Genomic DNA, 18,013 nt, shown 5'->3' with positions numbered 1-18,013 from the left:
CCTTCCAATTGGTGGAAGAGATCTCCCCAGGACACCAATGCAGCCTGGTTGCACATTGCACAAGAGGGCACAAGCAGAGATGTCGTTAGGAGGACCTGGCTGCAGTGGCGCAAATCTTTCGATAATCTTAGATCACAAAATGTCACTGCAAAGACACACTCAACCTCATTCTACTGTGCCACACATTACATCCTTATCACTCTGCCTTCCCTACCCTACTCCTGCACATTCTTACCAACTTACCTTGCATCTCCACTCATCACTCTCTCTCTGTATCTACATTATCACCATTCCCCATTTCACTAGCCACCCCTCATCATACCAACTAACAAGACACAGGGTAAGCACTTGAGTGTTTTAGCCAATGTTCATGTTTCTGTTAATGTGTTGTCAAACATTGAAATCTTTATTTTGAACACTTCTGTTTTTGGACAGATTTATGTGCACCTTTGAAAGTGGCTTCGTGAGTTGTAGTGAATGGTCAGACATAAGGGTACCTTGCACAATGGTGATGAGTGTGAAAGGAATGGCTTGGGCATTGGAGGGATGCTTTATGGTGCTGGTGCAGCCAGGGTGCACACGTCAAGTGAAGTAAATGTGACCATGATGAGGCCATCCCTGGTCTCCCGGACAGCAATGTGGTCAGGTGCTGATGTCTTGTATCCTGTGCAGCATCAGATGATTGCAGAAAAGGTTGGTGGTGTTGTTGGTGATGCTGGTGTATTTAATGATGTTGGTGTTTGCGCTGATCGTGGTGCGATTCTGAGGACCAAGGTGAGATTTTTTCAAGGGCACCATGCTGCTGGAATAGATGGCAGGTGAGCTTGAGATGACAGAAGCGATCTGCCCATGGTGAGAGATATTGCTCCAAGGAGGTGACATTGGACAGAAAGTTCACTGCAAACACTTCCAAACTGCATATAGCTCAAAAGTGCCTTTCAAATCTTGAATACTTCAGCCTCCGACATTGGAAAGTGAACAGCTGTGAAATGGTAGCTTTTATACGACTTCTGTAGCTGTGAACTAGCCAAAGCAATGGAGAGTCACTGAGAATCCAACACACTTACCTGGCATGAAACCTGAGGGACAGCAAACTCGTTGAAAACTTGGTAAAATAGCAAGTGCCTGGGTAACATCCTTTTAATTACCTCTTAAGCATCTTAATTGACTGGCCCACCGCTTGGTGTCAGTTCTGCGATCCACGTGCAGTCTCAACAGTTGAGAAACTGACGTGGAGGCGGGTTCAGAGCGGACTTCCGCCCTGCTGTCAATTAGGGCCATTTTGACAGTGGGCCCGCCTCCAAACGCCACCAATTATATGCAGTGCCTGATCAAGCTGATACTGCCCATCTTGCGCCACCGCCCAAGATGCATTTCTAGTCCTTTATGTTTCTTGTTTCAAGTTTAGTTTTAAAGCTTAACTAATAGCTGGTACAAAAGGTGCAGTTTGAATCAATTTCTCAATGAAAGATTTTCACTTCAGTAGCGCTCCGAAGATGTGCGTCTGATTCATATCCTGAAGCACAAAGACTTTGACCATGCAGACTCACCATGTTATCTACTTTAGAATTAAAAAAATACAATAATTAACCGATAAAACAATGTTAACTGTTTTACTGATAAATATGTATGTTGATGTATGCAAAAAAAAATTAATAAAGAACAAAAGGGACATTTAATAAATATATCTATGTTAGGTAGATGTTGCAGTTGTTTGGGATGTCACCCACATGTGGCATATGACACAACATGCCCTTTCTCAGACCTGCCCTTTTGTTCTTTCTTCCCCTCCCTCTTTCAGTGCTTCTTAAGAATCTGTTCTTTTTGAACATTCTGCCGTTCTGACGAAGTGTCGTCGACCCCAAACATCAACTCTGTTTTTCTCTCCACAGATGCTGCCTGACCTGCTGAGATTTCCAGCTTTTTCTGTTTTTATTTCAGATTCCAGGATCTGCAGTATTTTGCTTTTGAATTAATTTATCTAGATTGGGGAGCTGGACTGAGTCTTTTTCCAAATGCTTTTACTTTGGAGCTAAGGAATGTAATCTTTTTTTTTCTACTCAAATATCAGTCAGTTGGTCACAACCCAAAGAATACCAATTAAAGCAAACTCAATGAGCTCCCTGGGATATGCCCTTAGTAATTGCACCTTTCTTTACAATTTACATGCTGGTAAGGTAACAACATAAATATAATACTTCCTCATACATTTGCATTTGTATAGCACCTTTAATGCCCATAGGATATCCCAAAATGCTTTACAGCCAATTAATCACTTTTTTGAAGTGCAGTCACTGGTCTAATGTAGGGAAATATGGCTGCCATTTTCACACAGCAAGATCCCACAAACAGCAATGAGATAAATGACCAGATAAACTGTTTATTAATGTGAGTTGAAGGATACATGTCGGTCACAACACCGGGAGAACTCCCATGCTCTGTAAAAGACCACTGAATCTTTTACATCCACCTGAAAGTGCAGCCGGGGCCTTCGTTTAATGCCCCTTCTGAAAGATGGTACCTCTGACCATGCAGCACTTCCTCAGTACTCAGTCAGCCTGAATTATATGCTCAATTCTGTGGCTAGAGGCTTGAACGCATAACCTTCTGACTCGAGTGCGAGAATTTCAAAACTACGCCACGGCTAACGCCTACAGATATTCTATATCAAGTAGTTGTATTCATAAAAGGTTAGAGAGGATCATGCCAGAAGTGCTGTGCTGTTGATGGCCCTTTCAACTTTCAAAGCATGAGGGTATTTTGTAGCATGTAGATCAACCAGAAGGTTAGCCATAAGCAAAACAGGGTAATTTGTTCTCAATTTGAATAATAAACAAACTTGTTTTTGTGCTTGCTGACTTTGTCAAGCCAAATTATCAGTCATTCAGTCCAATCAATGGGCCAAAGTTTGCCCCCTCCCTGGTTAGATTTTCTATACTAAAAACGGCGCCAAAAACTTACCTAGGTATTCTCCCCGCTCTGCTGTGTGTCCCGACACCTGGCGTGGCACTCCTCGTGGAGTGGGGGTGGAGCTCCAGCCCTGCGCCGAAAACAGCGCGCATGCGCAGTAGCTACTCCCATGATTATAGTGATGATGCCTGCAGAACGCGTCCCGCCCCAATCCCAGGCCGCTGAGGGCTGCAAGAAATAGATTGGTGCGGGGAGATGGAGTTTTGATCGGAGGGAGGGGACGAGTATTGTGAATGGTAACTTTTATGTGTAGGAAGAGAAGGAGAAATCACGTTAATTTCAAGTGATGAATCAGGAAATTTGAAGTTGAAAGCCTCTGTTTTCTTTTAATGACAAATTTTAGATGCAATCATGTCAATATATGCTTGTATTTTAAAATAAATATTTTAATATTAAGGTAGTTAAAGCAGCTATATATTAATACTTAAATAATTTGAACAACCGGTGGATTTTCCCCCCCGTTTTTCTCCTTCACCCTCCCCCCATCCCAAAGTGGGAAACCTTCAACCGCAGGACTGGTAAGGCGGCCGAATCCGACCTCATCGGACTTCCAGAAACGGGGATTTTGACTCTCCCGGCTATGGCTGGCCTCAGCCTGGCCTCAACCTTCAGCCCTGTTTGCCTCTGTCCCTCCAGCGACTTCTGGTTAATGACTTAAGCAGCCTGGCACTTAGTTTCTCCAGCGACCAAGTCTCGACTTTTGGTTAATGATTTGACCCGCCCCCATCCTCCCCCAGGGCTGAACTCGGGCTTGTTGGCCGATCTCCGAACTCCTTTTGGGGCTAAATGGAATCGTCTGTGGTCCCTCACGCAAGGGAGCCGAAGCCCCATGCTCTGCCAGGTTTCAGGCTGCCATTTTTAAAGCCCGACCAAAAACCCGAAAAATGGGCAAAAAGGGAAAAAATTCCCGCATGAAAAGGGTTTCTGCTGCTCTTTCGTAAGGAAAAAAGAGGGAACAATGTTTAAACTTATTGCTAACAAATCTCTCAGGTGGTGCTTTCGGTGCAGGGTTCCTTCTATTTTTTATTCGTTAATTTATTGCTTATTACTTTTTGTGCTTTGTTTAGTGCTTTGTAAGTCTTGGTGCTTTCCTTGTATTTTTTATTTGTTATTGAATGCTTATTTTTGTGCTTTGTTAGTGCTTGGTGCTTTAAATGTACTTACCTGCGCTGATTTCTCAGCTCATCGCAAGGTTCTTCTGTGCGGCCACAAGTGGCCACATATGCTGGCCTAAGTTAGTTTGGAGTAACTTTTAGCTGTCTAAACTTGCTTAAATGGCCCTAACAGGCATTTGTGGCTGGTAACACCCCGTTTTGAAAGAAAAATAAAACTAAAAAATACCTAACTAACTAACTCACTTACACTGGAGCAAATTAAATGGGCAGAATTAAATTTTTAAGATACACCAAAAAAAGTCTAGTTGCTCCAAAAAATCGGAGCAACTCCTGGGCAAACTTGGGCGCATAAACACTGTGTGCACAATAAGACTTTTCCAGCTTGTTGATCGATTTTTTGCTGATCCTGCAGGAAGTATTCTCGGTGAAATAAAAATATCATCAATAGTCCAGGAAATTAATGACAAATTTATCCTTCTGATTGTCCTTTCCAAATCCACATTTTGGGAATAGTATCCTATCCAATGAAAAAAGTGTATCGGAATTCTGAAATTAAATTAGAGGCCTTGAGTAGAGAACATGTACAAATCTGCTGTTTTGAAATGTCCATGCAGAATACTAAGGTAGAAAATCATAGTAGAAACTAACGTGAACAAGGGCACATATTAATTTCTCAATAGTTTCTACACTGCAAATAGTGCTTCAATCTGCTGGAAATCACTTAGAAACAAATAAGCTCATCGCAACAAGTGACAAAAGTGGAATAGAATGAGACATTTAATAAATATATCTGTAGTAGGTAGATGTTGCAGATGTTTGAAATGACGCCCATGTGGCATATGACACAACATGCCAATGATTATTGTCCATCCCTAATTGCCTTAAGAAAATGGTGGTGAGCGCCTTCTTGAACTGCTGCAGTCTGTGTGGTGACAGTACTCACACAGTGCTGCCAGGGAGGGAATTCCAGGATTTTGACCCAGCGATGATGAAGGAATGGTGATATATTTCAATCAGGATGGTGTGTAACTTGGGGCAGAACTTGGAGGTGATGGTGTTCCCATGCGCCTGCTGCACTTGTCCTTCAAGGTGCTAGGGTCACAGGTTTGGGAGGTGGTGCAGGAGAAGCCTTGGTGAGTTGTTGCAGTGCATCTTGTAGATGGTACACAGTACAGCCACAGTGCATTGGTGGTGGAGGGAGTGAATGTTTAAGCTGGTGGATCGGGTACCAATCAAGTGGACTGCTTTGTCCTGGATGGTGTTGAGGTGCTTGAGTGTTGTTGGGGCTGCACTCATCCAGGCAAGTGGAGAATATTCCATCACACTCCTGACTTGTGCCTTGTAGATGATGGAAAGGCTTTGGTGAGTCAGGAGGTGAGACACTCACTGAAGAATACCTGGCCTCTGACCTGCTTGTTGCCACAGTATTTATGTGGCTGGTCCAGTTAAGTTTCTGGTTAGTGGTGATCCTCAGGATGTGGATGGTGGGGGATTCGGCGATGGTAATTTAGTTGAATGTCAAGGGGCAGTGGTTAGACTCTCTCTTGTTGGAGATAGTCATTGCTTGGCACTTGTGTGGTGCGAATGTTACTTGTCACTTATCAGCCCAAGCCTGAATGTTGTCCAGGTCTTGTTGCATGTGGGCATGGAGTGCTTCATTGTCTGAGGAGTTGCGAATGAAACTGAACCCTCTGCAATCATCAGCGAGCATTCCCACATCTGACCGTATGATGGAAGGACAGTCATTAATGAGGCAACTGAAGATGGTTGGGCCAAGGAAAGTGGCTTGAGAAACTCCTGAAGTGATGTCTTGGGGCTGTGATGATTGGTCTCCAGCAACCACAGCCTTTGTGGTAGATATGACTCCAGCCAGTAGAGAGTTTCCCCCTCTGATTCCCATTGACTTCAGTTTTACTAGAGCTCATTGATGCCGCACTCGATCAAGAACTGCCTTGATGTCAAGGGCAGTCACTCGCACCTCACCTCTGGAATTCAGAATTAATTTAAATATAAGACGCAATGCCCACTGAAGGACTCTTGTTCAATTGCAAATGCATTCTATCAGCTGAACGTTTAAATAGAATGACCGTAAAAGTCTTTTTATTTAAACTTCAGAATATGGTAATTTCCCATAAAGAAAAGGAGCTGCTACAGGGTAATCATCAATCCGTGTTTGCTAAAATGCACATCAGAATCAGTGTAACAGATATGTACAAATGTGCTTAGAAAAACTAATTTATCAAATAGAAGCTTTTTTACACTTATGCGCTTTAGTTCTGTGCCAGTGAATGATACCTCTGGATTGATTACATTTACAAATTAAGTTTTTTTACAATCTTGTGTAAAATATGTTATCAACTGCAAATACCTTGATGGTTTGTCTCACAAGAATGTGTATTATGATGGAGGTACTGACAGAATTTTAATTGTTTATCATCCTTTAGCCTGAAGACAGTAATTCAGGCTTAGCTTTGTCACTTTCTGAATGCTAGATGTCTAAGTCTAAAAACACACCTAGATTTTGTCACCCAATATACCGAGAAATATAAATATTCTTTCACCTTAGAAGAACCAGGTTTTTTTTACCATAGTCCTGTCCATAGCTACCATTGTTGCTATGTTATTGCAGAAGATGAAATAAAGTGAACTGATGTCAGGCTTAGAAACTATTAGTTTCTTTAAGTTTTCAATAGTTCAATAAAATGAGTTAATCCTTGCTCTATTGGTCCACCTAATTATACTTTTCAGTCATAATTTCGTATGCAGAAAAAAGTGCTTTATTTAGACTGGGCTGGAACATCTGTATATTTACATTTTTATGACTCTGGTGGTACGTGTTGACACTGTTTTCCACCAGGCTTATTTGTCTTGTTCTGAACCCACTTTTGCTATTGCAGTTTTTTTTTCCACAGTATATTGAAATTAAACATGTATGCTCCACTGAGACATTAAAAGAGATATCAAGCGCAGGAACCTCAAGACACGGCTTGGGAATTCCCATTGCCCACCCCTCTAAACCTTGGGCCAGGTATTTTCTATTTGCATGTTTGTGCTCATAAGTTTCTAATTAATGAGTTACATTGGGAGTTTGCTACAGATGGCCCAGGGGTTGTTACTCTTTTCACATTCTTTTTTAATCAGATATTGTGGAATTTGTAATGTTCTATCCTGATTAGTGCCGTTGGCTCAGCTGACTGCTGCAACAGAATCTTCTTGGTCATTGAATGTTGCCGAGCTCCGTCATCTACTACAGACACACAAATAGGGCAGTGTTACACATGTATAGGGGGAGGGAAAGGAGTGGGGGTTCAGCTCTTCTTCCTTTGACAGTAATGGATTAGTCCTTGCTTTATGCAGGTACTCTGCTGGAGTGTCAGATGCCTTTCTTCCATTGTTTGGACTTTTTCAGACAGGTCGATCAGAAAAAGCATGGTAGGCGATAAGCTGCCTTTGTTGCTCAGTTCTGGATTGTTTCACTTTTTAATCCATGACCGGTTCACAGGGCATCAAGCTGGATGGCCATATTTCTGGAAGTGGGTGGATGCAGACTTTCTACATACTGGGATAACATTCTGAGTTCATGGAAGATGCCCAAATGGCAAGGTCATCGGTAAATTGTGAACAAGCCCTAATTCATTGTTCAGGTGCTGGGATGTCATTTGCATAAATGAGGAACAAGAGTCAGCTGAAACTCTTTTGAGTTTACCTGCAAAACATAAAGACATTAAACGGTGCCACCCCAAGAGTCAGCTGAAAACCTAGTCCTGGACAACACCTGGAGGAAATTGCTGTGCCCACTCTGACACTAATTGTGTTGTCTTCCAGGAAATTAGATATCCATCGAATCAGCTAGCTGGGGATGTTGACTGGGAGATGGCACAATCTCAGTCTATTGTGCCAAATTTTATCTTGTAGAAAAGCAATTTCTACATCCAGGAACAATGCTGATCTGATTTCTTTCTTGTAAAAATATCAGAGAATGTGCTCTGACAGTCATAATAAGTTGTCACTGGTGCTTCTTCCTCTCTTGAACCCTGACCGGCCTGAGTTTAACAAGTTGATGACTTGAGGTAATGTTGGAAATAATGACTCTCCAACAGCGACTGATAGGGAATTAATTGCTGGAGCCATTAGAGTTTTTGCCTTGGTTGTGCACCTTCTGGCAACATTTTCAGTGCCAAAGACCATGGCAGTCATGGCCATCATTGTATCTGGTGCCTCACTGAGGCATGTTTCTTTTCTTTTGGTTACAGCATTTCAAACTTTGTGGGCCTGAAGGGTTGGAAAAGGCTACTCCTTTATTACATGGACTTAGACGAACAGACGAATAACCCTTTCGACCAATCACCTCGGAGAGGGAGAAGATTATAGAGCCAGTCCCATTGAGTGGAGCAGGCCAAACAAGACCTGGAAAAGGGGCACCGGCCAGCCAATTGTGTGTGGGGGTTTGAATTTCAATGGGTAACTTTACAAATTTGTGCAACTAGCAGGGTGCTCTATCCAAAGGGGTGCAGATCAGAAATGTGTGTATGTGATGCAAATGCTTTTCTAACTATTATTGAAATCGGTAGAAAATCATGCACAGTAGATGCACAAACTTCGAACAAATACTCTCAATAAGTGAAATATCCTGCAGGCAATGTGAAGACAGAACATTATGTATGGCGTTTACTTTTTCATGTATGGACTTTTCTTGTGTATTGATACCATGTGTGTGTAAATCCTGTGATGTTTGGAATGATTTAGGATGCTTCTCCAATAAATGTGGAAACGTTTATTAGAAGAAATAGTGATTATGTTGGAATGGTATTTAATTATGAATTCTGCCTGATCCAAAAGTGATTTCATCCTGTGTGGCTGTAACATTTTGTCACTTTTGATCTCTTTTTTATGTAAAAAGGATTTGGGAATTGAGTTATGTTTTAAGTGTTTTAAAACAAAGTGAATTTCAAAATGTTTCTTTCATATAGGCTATTAAAGGCAGAGGAATCAGTTTCTTTAATGTGACAACTCGCAGCCTATTATTTAATCACAGGGCCATTAGCCAGGATGATGGGCATGTTGAGCAATTTGTTAACTCATCTTGGTAGGCCAACAGATATTTGCACCCATTGTCGTGAGGACTGTTCTATTCATGTGAACGCTTGCAACTGGAGATAAATTTTTATCGTTAGAAATTGTCTCAAAAGAAAGGTAATGTCAAAAATAAGCACGTTGGGTCATGTAAAGGACAATTCATTATTTTTCCCATTTTTTTGAGGAGAGATTTGAGATTGAATGAAGCAAATGGAATTTCCTTTGACGATTGCTCTATATGTTCACTTGGAGTTTGAAAAATAAAGCTACATAATAATTTATATCTGGCCCTGTCTCACCAAATGTTTAGTCTGCCTTTGGAAAAAGTGGGGAAGTGCACAAGAGATATCCATTTTATTGTTATACCCCGGGTTATGCTACTGTTTGACATTGGACAGTATGGGCACATTCCTAACTGTAAGATGCTCAGATGCTTACAGGTGTGACCAGCACCGCTGTACCCGAGAAAATAAAACAGATCTGAAACTTGTAACCGTCGTGCTCTCTCAAGCGGTGACAAATGGATCAGGCCCTCTGATCTAGCCAGCACTTGTTTGTTGTGTCGCTATCTGATGTCAACACAGTGAATTCAATATTTGTCTCCTATGTTGTTTAGAGGAGTGTTTAAGGTAAGGACTGGCTTCAGTCAAATGGATGTCTGAGATGCACAAGAAACCACCACCCAGCTTAAAATCTTGAAACCACAGAAATTCACCAATGTTGAATTTAAGTTTGCCCATTATGGAGTGCATGCACCCTCCCCATTGTGACAGACTGCACTTGTTCAAGTATAGTGACTGTAGATGCAGGTATGCAGAGCAATGGTTTTGTTACTTCGAAGTTTGCACAGGGGTATTGCCAGAATTCAAACAGCTAAAGACACGCAGTTTACCCACATAGAGCACAGAATAAAGATGATCTTTCTGTATTTTGTGCTCCGTACTGATAAGCTGCACAATTTTAGCTGTTCCAGGCAACACCAACCTTCCTATTATGGCATTGACTTGCAGTTCTATGTGTAGTAGAATGGGAAGAATGCCAGATCCTGTGATCCTACAGGTTTTCGTAGTTATCCAAGCTGGCTGCTCAATCATCACCAGTGCTCCAGAGTATTGCAGAATGGTTTGGCTGTGGTTATCAGATTACCAAGTGCGACGGAGAAAGTTGACTTGATTCTGAACTTCAATCACCAGGAGGAGTCGCTTTGATCCCAAACAGGCCTTCACTTAACTCCTCACCTTCCACGATCCAAGGATGTTGCATTATATAAAATATGTGAGTACATTGCCACTGTCTTGCAGGACACAATATGGGCACATACCCCACACCATTAAACAAAAGTTCCCCCATTTGAAGGTGCGAAGCTTCAACAATAGCTGCTTCCTTCTCTGCAACCCAATCACCACAGGCTATGAGCCGTGAACAGAAACTAATATAAAGTCGCAATGTGTCCTATATGCTCCTCATGAGAGATAATTTTAGCTTGTTTTTTTTCTGGTTCCTCTTTGGACCACCAAAGCAATCAATATGCAAGACATGTAACCCTCTGCTTGAGCATTCCTATTGTGTGCTCTATAAGAATCCTGGTTGTTCCCTGCTCTGTTTGTATTTGAGCTGTTTGAGCATGGTTGGGCTGCACTGTGCTGTCATTAGCTTGGTGGTGGTTCTCAGGCCTTTTAGAACTATTCTGAGGTTCCAAGCCAACAACTATTTCATAATCATTGAAATCTATTGAATACAAAAGGTATATTGTTGTATGTGCTTTTGATCACCTTCCTACTTCTTCTCCATCACTGCTTAGGGTCCATGTTCACATCTGTGGAATTCTCTACCACAAAAAGTTGTAAAAGCCAGTTCATTAGATATATTAAAATGGGAGTTAGATGTGGCCCTTATGGTTAAGGGGATCAAGGGATGTGGAGAAAAAGCAGGAATGGGGTACTGAAGTTGCATGATCAGCCATGATCATATTGAATGGTAGTGCAGGCTCGAAGGGCTGAATGGCCTGCTCTTGCACCTACTTTCTATGTTTCTATGTTTATGATGTTAAAGGTGCGATGTAAATGCAAGTTTTTGTTCATGTCACTTTATTGATTGACAGTATTCTCATCTCATCATGTAATACTTCTGTAGATGAGACACATCTTAACCCAAGTGTAAATAAATGGTTTTAATTTAAAAAGGGGACATTTAAAATGTATTACCAACATTTCAGGCTATACACTTGCCTGTATTGAGCAGGAAGAGCTGCAGACATGTTGCTGCGATCAAAAGTTTTCTGGGCATGGAAATTGTTTCTTTCCCAAATTCCAAACATATGTTTTTTTTTCTGCTAGGTCATGAAACAATAAAAGCTCTAACATGCAGCATTGCTTTCACAATAGGGTGAAAGAATGATGTGATTTGGTACTGAACTCTTTTTGGTTGGGTAATGAAATAAACATTAAATCAAATGCCCCCCAATCTGGGGGACACTCCAAACATTTTTCAAACTGCCCTTTTTTGTTTTTTTGTTTGTTTTTTTGACTTTTTTTTGGTGACTTTTTAAAAAAAAAAAAAAAAAAATTTTTGATTTGGTACTGAGCCATACAAACTAGGATGGGCCCCAGTGTGATTATGGTCTGATTGAGCTAGTTGATTCAAACATGATGCAATGGGATGCCTTGGAGCTCCGGAGGTCAAAAATCAGCCAGTGTTGCTACTCCTGATTTCCTAGCTTGTGATAAGTATTGGAAATGCATGTGCATGAATGTTGGGTGAAGATGCACTCAGCTCTGATACCCTCCGGCATTCACATCCCAGGCTCACTCATGAAGAATAGTCAAGTAGAAAAGCAGCAGGGGGCTTCGACTGCCTCTGGGGTTATCCCACTGCCTTCAGTGGTCGATCTATTAAGGGGAAAAAATTGGAGCAGAAGTAAAAGTTACAAGGTCGTCAGTAAAATCTCGTCAATAAAAAAATAAATTTGTCCTGTGCTGCTAATGTCTCCATCAATTATGCTAATGGTAGAAAAACATTGCATGGGATCTCAGAGAATTGGTTAAACAATCACTGGAGTTGCTGTAGCTTTCTGGTTGGCTGTTGGCTGTTGGCTACATGGTAGCACTAAGAGTTCAATGAACCTTTGCTAAGTTGTTATGCTTTAGGGAAAAATCTTTCATTCAACATCAATATTATTAACAGCAGATTAATGACAAAAGTTGCACTTCATCTGGTTGAAAATGTTTTCCAAGTCATGATTATTATTCATCAAAAGCTTTTAAACTTGTGAACATAGAAATGAACTTAAATCTTGCTGTCTAGTGTCAAGCAAATCCATCGAGTTACTGTAGTTATGTTAGGGCTATGTATGAGAGAGTAATAAGGCACCTATTTTAGATGTTAAAATGATTTTAATGCAGGTCTTGAATGTTTACATGGATAGATTTTAGTCATTACTACATTGGTTGGCAAATGTAACTGCAGCTAGTATCAAGTTTGGACATTTTCTAACGTCAAACATGCACATCTTCCAACCTAAGGAAACTTTCTTATGGGTCAAAACTCAGCCAAATACAAAAATATGAAATGTAACCAAATTACCTGGGAATTGAGGCCCCGGAAACTTTGGTTTGTCAAATTCTTTATTTGTCTGTTTGATACACAATATGCCAATACATTAAGTAATGAGATAAGCGTATCTATATTAAAAGTGTGGCCAGAAGATTACAACATGAAACATGCAGGTCCAGCAAGCAGTTAGGAAGGCAAATGGTATGTTGGCCTTCATTGCAAGAGGATTTGAGTACAGGAGCAAGGATGTCTTACTACAGTTATACAGGGCCTAGGTGAGAGCGCACCTGGAGTATTGTGTGCAGTTTTGGTCTCCTTACCTAAGAAAGGATATATTTGCCATAGAGGGAGTGCAGCGAAGGTTCACAAGACTGATTCCTGGGATGGCAGAACTTGCATGTGAGGAGAGATTGGATCAATTAGGCCTGTATTCATTAGAGTTTAGAAGAATGAGAGGGGATCTCATTGAAACGTATAAAATTCTGACTGGGTTGGATAGACTGGGTGTGGGGAGGATGTTTCCCCTGGCTGGGAAGTCTAGAACAAGAGGTCATAGTCTCAGGATACGGGGTAAGAAAGTTAGGACTGAGATGAGGAGAAATATTTTCACTCAGAAGGTGGTGAACCTATGGAATTCTCTACCACAGAAGGCTGTGGAGGCCAAGTCACTGAATATATTTAAGAGGGCAATAGATAGATTTCTAGACACAAAAGACATAAGGGGTATGGGGAAAATGCGGGAGTATGGTGTTGAGATAGAGGATCAGCCATGATCATATTGAATGGCGGTGCAGACTCGAAGGGCCGAATGGCCTACTGATGCTCCTATTTTCTAATGGTATAGAAATTTACTTTAATCACCTGAACATTGAGCATTGTCTGGATAATCTGGGCAACCTGGTGGGAGGGATTGCATGCCTCTTAGAGAAACTGTTGGATTTTCCTTCCATTCATTCCTGGTATGCGATACTCCCCACAAGATTTTTGATGTTTGACACTGTCATGTATGTACATGCTGTTTGTAGCCACCAGATAGTGTCATTGTTGGACGTCACTGAGCAGCACGCATAGGGTGCTGCTCTGGTATAAAAGACCAGCCATTTTGTGAGTCAGGCTTTTTGGGCCTAAATAAAGCAGAGCCAAGGTTGTACCTTGCTTAGTTAAATAGTACTCAGTTGGAACCTTTATTGTATACATAACATTTGGCAATGAGAATACAAGAACCTTTGTTTGCAAAATGAGCACTGTAAAGTCCTTACACAATACCACAAATCCACACGAGGCACATTCTATGGACAAGTTCACTCCATGACCTAACCTTTATTCACCGGACCAAGAAGTGATGACCCTGCATGGGACCTCCCTTTATACACCTGGTTGACCAGGTGAGGAGTGTCTCCCACAAGTTCACCCCCTGTGGTCAAGGTGTGCATTTCTTACGTATATACAGTATTGCAATGTTGTTACATAAAGGTTACATACATGACATCACCTCCCCCTCAACATCTTATTGGGATTATAGGTTAAGTCTCTAGGGTGGTCTGCGCTCTCTCGTGGAGCGCCGCAGTTTGGGTTCTGGTTGTTGAGCCTTGGTATGTGTGTCTGTCACCTGTGGTGATTCCGGCCTGTCCGGGCTGACCGCAGGGACTGTGCATGCTGCTGAATGTTCTTGTTGCTTGTTCACTGGCGGTGGTGTGAATACCATCTCATGATCTTCCTCAGGCTCCTCAGTGTCCATGCTGAACCTTTTTTTTACTTGGTCCAGATGCTTGCGGCATATTTGCCCATTGTTAAGTTTAACCACTATGACCCTATTCCCCTCTTTGCCTATTACAGTACCCTCAAGCCATTTGGGCCCCAAAGCGTGATTGAGAACAAATACGGGGTCATCAATTTCTATACATCTCCCTCTTGAATTTCGGTCATGGTACTCGTTTTGGGACTGGCGCTTGCCCTCAACAATGTCGGACAGGACTGGATGAATGAAGGACAGCCGAGCTTTGAGGGTTCATTTCATGAGTAGCTCCGCGGGCAGGACCCCCATGAGCGAGTGCGGTCGGGACCTATAGGCCAGCAGGAGGCGCGATAGGCGGCATTGAAGGGAGGGTCCTTGAATCCAGAACATGCCTTGTTTTGTGATTTGGACCGCACGTTCCACCTGGTCATTGGAGGCCTTCTTGAACGGTGCTGTCCTGACATGGTTAATGTCATTACCCGACATGAACTCCTGGAATTCGTAGCTTGTGAAACATGGGCCATTATTGCTAACAAGGATGTCCGGCAAGCCGTGGGTCGCAAAGACCGTGCGCAGACTCTCCACGGTGGTGGATGTCGTGCACGAATTCAAAATGGTGCACTCGATCCATTTCGAGTACGCATCAACCACAATGAGAAACATTTTTCTCATGAACGGGCCCGCGTAGTCTACGTGAATACGTGACCATGGCCTGGTGGGCCAGGGCCACGAGCTGAGTGGGGCCTCCCTGGGGGCAATACCTAGCTGGGCACAAGTCGTGCACCTTCGAACACAGTGTTCCAGGTCTGAATCAATTCCCGGCCACCACACATGTGACCGGGCAATGGCCTTCATCAGCACGATACCTGGGTGCTCGCTGTGGAGTTCCCTGATGAATGCTTTCCTGCCCCTCTGGGGCATGACTACCCAGCTGCCCCATAGTAGGCAGTCAGCTTGGATGAAGAACTCATCCATCCGTCTGTGAAACGGTCTGACCTCCTCGGGGCATGCTCCGTGTGCGGGCGCCCAATCCCCAGTCAGGACACATTTTTTAATCAAGGATAGGAGGGGATCTCTGTTGGTCCAGATTTTGATCTGGTGGGCTGTGATGGGGAAGCCTGTGCTGTCAAAGGCATCGACAGCCTTGACCATCTCAGCGCTTTGCTCCGCTGCCCCCTCAGTGATGGCCAGTGGAAGCCTGCTGAGCGCGTCAGCGCAGTTTTCAGTGCCGGGCCGGTGCCGGGTGGTGTAGTCATACGCAGCCAGCGTGAGAGCCCATCGCTGTATGTGAGCTGACGCATTGGCATTGACAGCCTTGCTGTCTGACAGCAGGGATGTTAACGGCTTGAGGTCCGTTTCTAATTCGAACCTCCTGCCAAAAAGGTACTGATGCATCTTTTTCATCCCTTAGACACATGCGAGTGCTCCCTTCTCAACCATCCCATATCCCCGTTCAGCTTGAGAGAGCGACCTGGAGGCAGAAGCCACAGGTTGTAGTTGGCCCTCAGCGGTACCCTGCTACAACACGCACCCAACCCCATAGGACGATGCATCACACATCAGAACCAATTTCCTACGGGGGTCGTACAGGGTCAACAACTTATTTGAACAAAGTAGGTTCCGCGCCCGGTTGAAAGCCCATTCCTGACAATCCAAATTGCTGTCGGACCTGTGAGCATGAACTTTGCTCCACAGATGACGTGGTGTGCACATCCCCCCATTTCCAGTTCATCTCAGCTAACCAGCTCCTCCCCAACAGTGCAGGACCATTGCCCGGGACAATCCAGAGCAGCAGCCGGTTCACCAATCCATTGTGTGTGACCGCCAACATTGCACTGCCTAGCACTGGAATGATTTCTTTGGTGTATGTCCGTAATTGCATCTCAATGCGTTCTAGTTTGGGTCTGCTGACTTAGAGTGGCCACAGCTTTTCGAATTGTTGAACACTCATGAGTGACTGGCTGGCCCCCGTTTCCAGCTCCATGCGTACAGTGATGCCGTTTAATAGGACTTTCATCATCATGGGTGGTGTTTTGATATATGAGCTATGAATGTTTGCCACATGAACCCGCTGAACTTCAGCGTCCATTGATTTGCCCCAAGCGTCATCCTGCCTCGCAGACCCTTCATCTGGTTCATCTGCCTCGTATATTAGCCTGGTTACAGGCTTTCTGCACATTCTGGCTAAATGGCCACTGAGGTTACAATTTCTGCAGATGAACTGTTGAAACCTGCAAGTCCTGGCAGCATGTCTGCCCCCACACCTCCAGCATGAACTGAGATTCCCATTGTTGTGAACAAAAGAGCTGTTACAAGGCATTCCTCGCTGATTGTCCCTTTTAATTGCTCTTGAGCACCCTGTTAGTGGGTGTCAATGGCCCCATCCCGTGCCGCATTGTCCACTGGATGGGCATAAATGTCCGTTCAGGATGCCATTGTCTCTGTTGGAGACTTACTCTTGGGTCTATTGCTGCCTGGGGTGTGTCGAACTGCCCTTGCCTGCCTGCGGGGCTCTGTGTCGCGTTTATGATATTGACTCCCTGATCCATCGCCATGTTGGAGGCAGAATTGTGTGCGTATATTATCTTGGTTTCCTCCTCCACTGCCATAAAAAATCTGAGCCATCAATGCCACTGCTTCCAAGGTCAGGTCCTTGGTCTCAATTAGCTTTCTGAAAATCCCAGCATGACCCATGCCCTCAATAAAGAAATCCCTTAGCATCTGCCCCCTGCAGGCGTCTGTGAACTTAGAGGCTGGCCAAGCGCCGGAGGTCCGCAACAAAATCCGGTATGCTCTGTCCTTTCCGACGTCGGTGGGTATAGAATCTGTGTCGGGCCATGTGTACGCTGCTCGCCGGTTTGAGGTGCTCACCGATTTGTTTGCTGAACTCTTCAAAGGTTTTGTCTGCCGGCTTCTCGGGTGCTAGCAGGTCTTTCATGAGCGCGTAAGTCTTAGGTCCACAGCTGGTCAGCAGATGAGCCCTTTGCTTGTCGGTCACTGCGTTTCCCAGCCAGTCCTTCATGACAAAACTCTGCTGGAGCCTCTCAATGAAATCGTCCCAGACCTCACCAACACAGTACCATTCATCTGTGCTGCCAGTGGCCATTCTCGTGGGTCGTTGATTCCCGTTTCTCGTCGCCAATGTAAAGTCCTTGCACAATACCACAAATCTACATGAGACACATTCTATGGACAAGGTCACTCCATGACCCGGACCAAGAAGTGATGACCCTGCGTGGGACCTCCTTTTATATACCTGGATGACCAGGGGAGGAGTGTCTCCCACAAGTTCATCCCCTGTGGTCAAGGTGTGCATTTCTTATGTATATACAGTATTGCAGTGTTGTTACATAAAGGTTACATACATGACGAGCATGATTGGTTTTTTAGAACGATTTGTGGAGGGAGAAGATTGGGCAGACTTTATGAGCCGTTTGAACCAGTACTTCGTGGCTAACAAAATTAAGGAGGTCGACGATGCAGATCGGCGCCGGGCCGTATTCCTCACTGTGTGCGGTTCAAAGATCTACGGTCTGATAAAGAATCTACTCATGCCTATTGATCC

General features: G+C 43.6%; 1 protein-coding gene across 2 annotated transcripts in view; it reads left to right on the top strand.

Moving 5' to 3' along the window:
* Nucleotides 1-18,013, top strand: part of LOC139280134 (leucine-rich repeat-containing protein 4C-like) — a 1,057,670-nt gene that overhangs the window by 56,021 nt on the left and 983,636 nt on the right. The window contains exon 1 of one of the 2 annotated variants that reach the window (XM_070899658.1): nucleotides 3,102-3,206. The exons of the other annotated variant lie outside the window; for it this stretch is intronic. The gene's annotated coding sequence lies outside the window, so the exon portion shown is untranslated. Of the gene's footprint in view, nucleotides 1-3,101; nucleotides 3,207-18,013 lie in introns of those variants that run through there. 2 annotated transcript variants of the gene reach the window in all.

Source organism: Pristiophorus japonicus, chromosome 14, assembly GCF_044704955.1.
Source record: "Pristiophorus japonicus isolate sPriJap1 chromosome 14, sPriJap1.hap1, whole genome shotgun sequence".
Taxonomy (NCBI): domain Eukaryota; kingdom Metazoa; phylum Chordata; class Chondrichthyes; family Pristiophoridae; genus Pristiophorus; species Pristiophorus japonicus.
The sequence above is the reverse complement of the archived record's forward strand: the minus strand, read 5'-3'. Positions and strand labels throughout refer to the sequence as shown.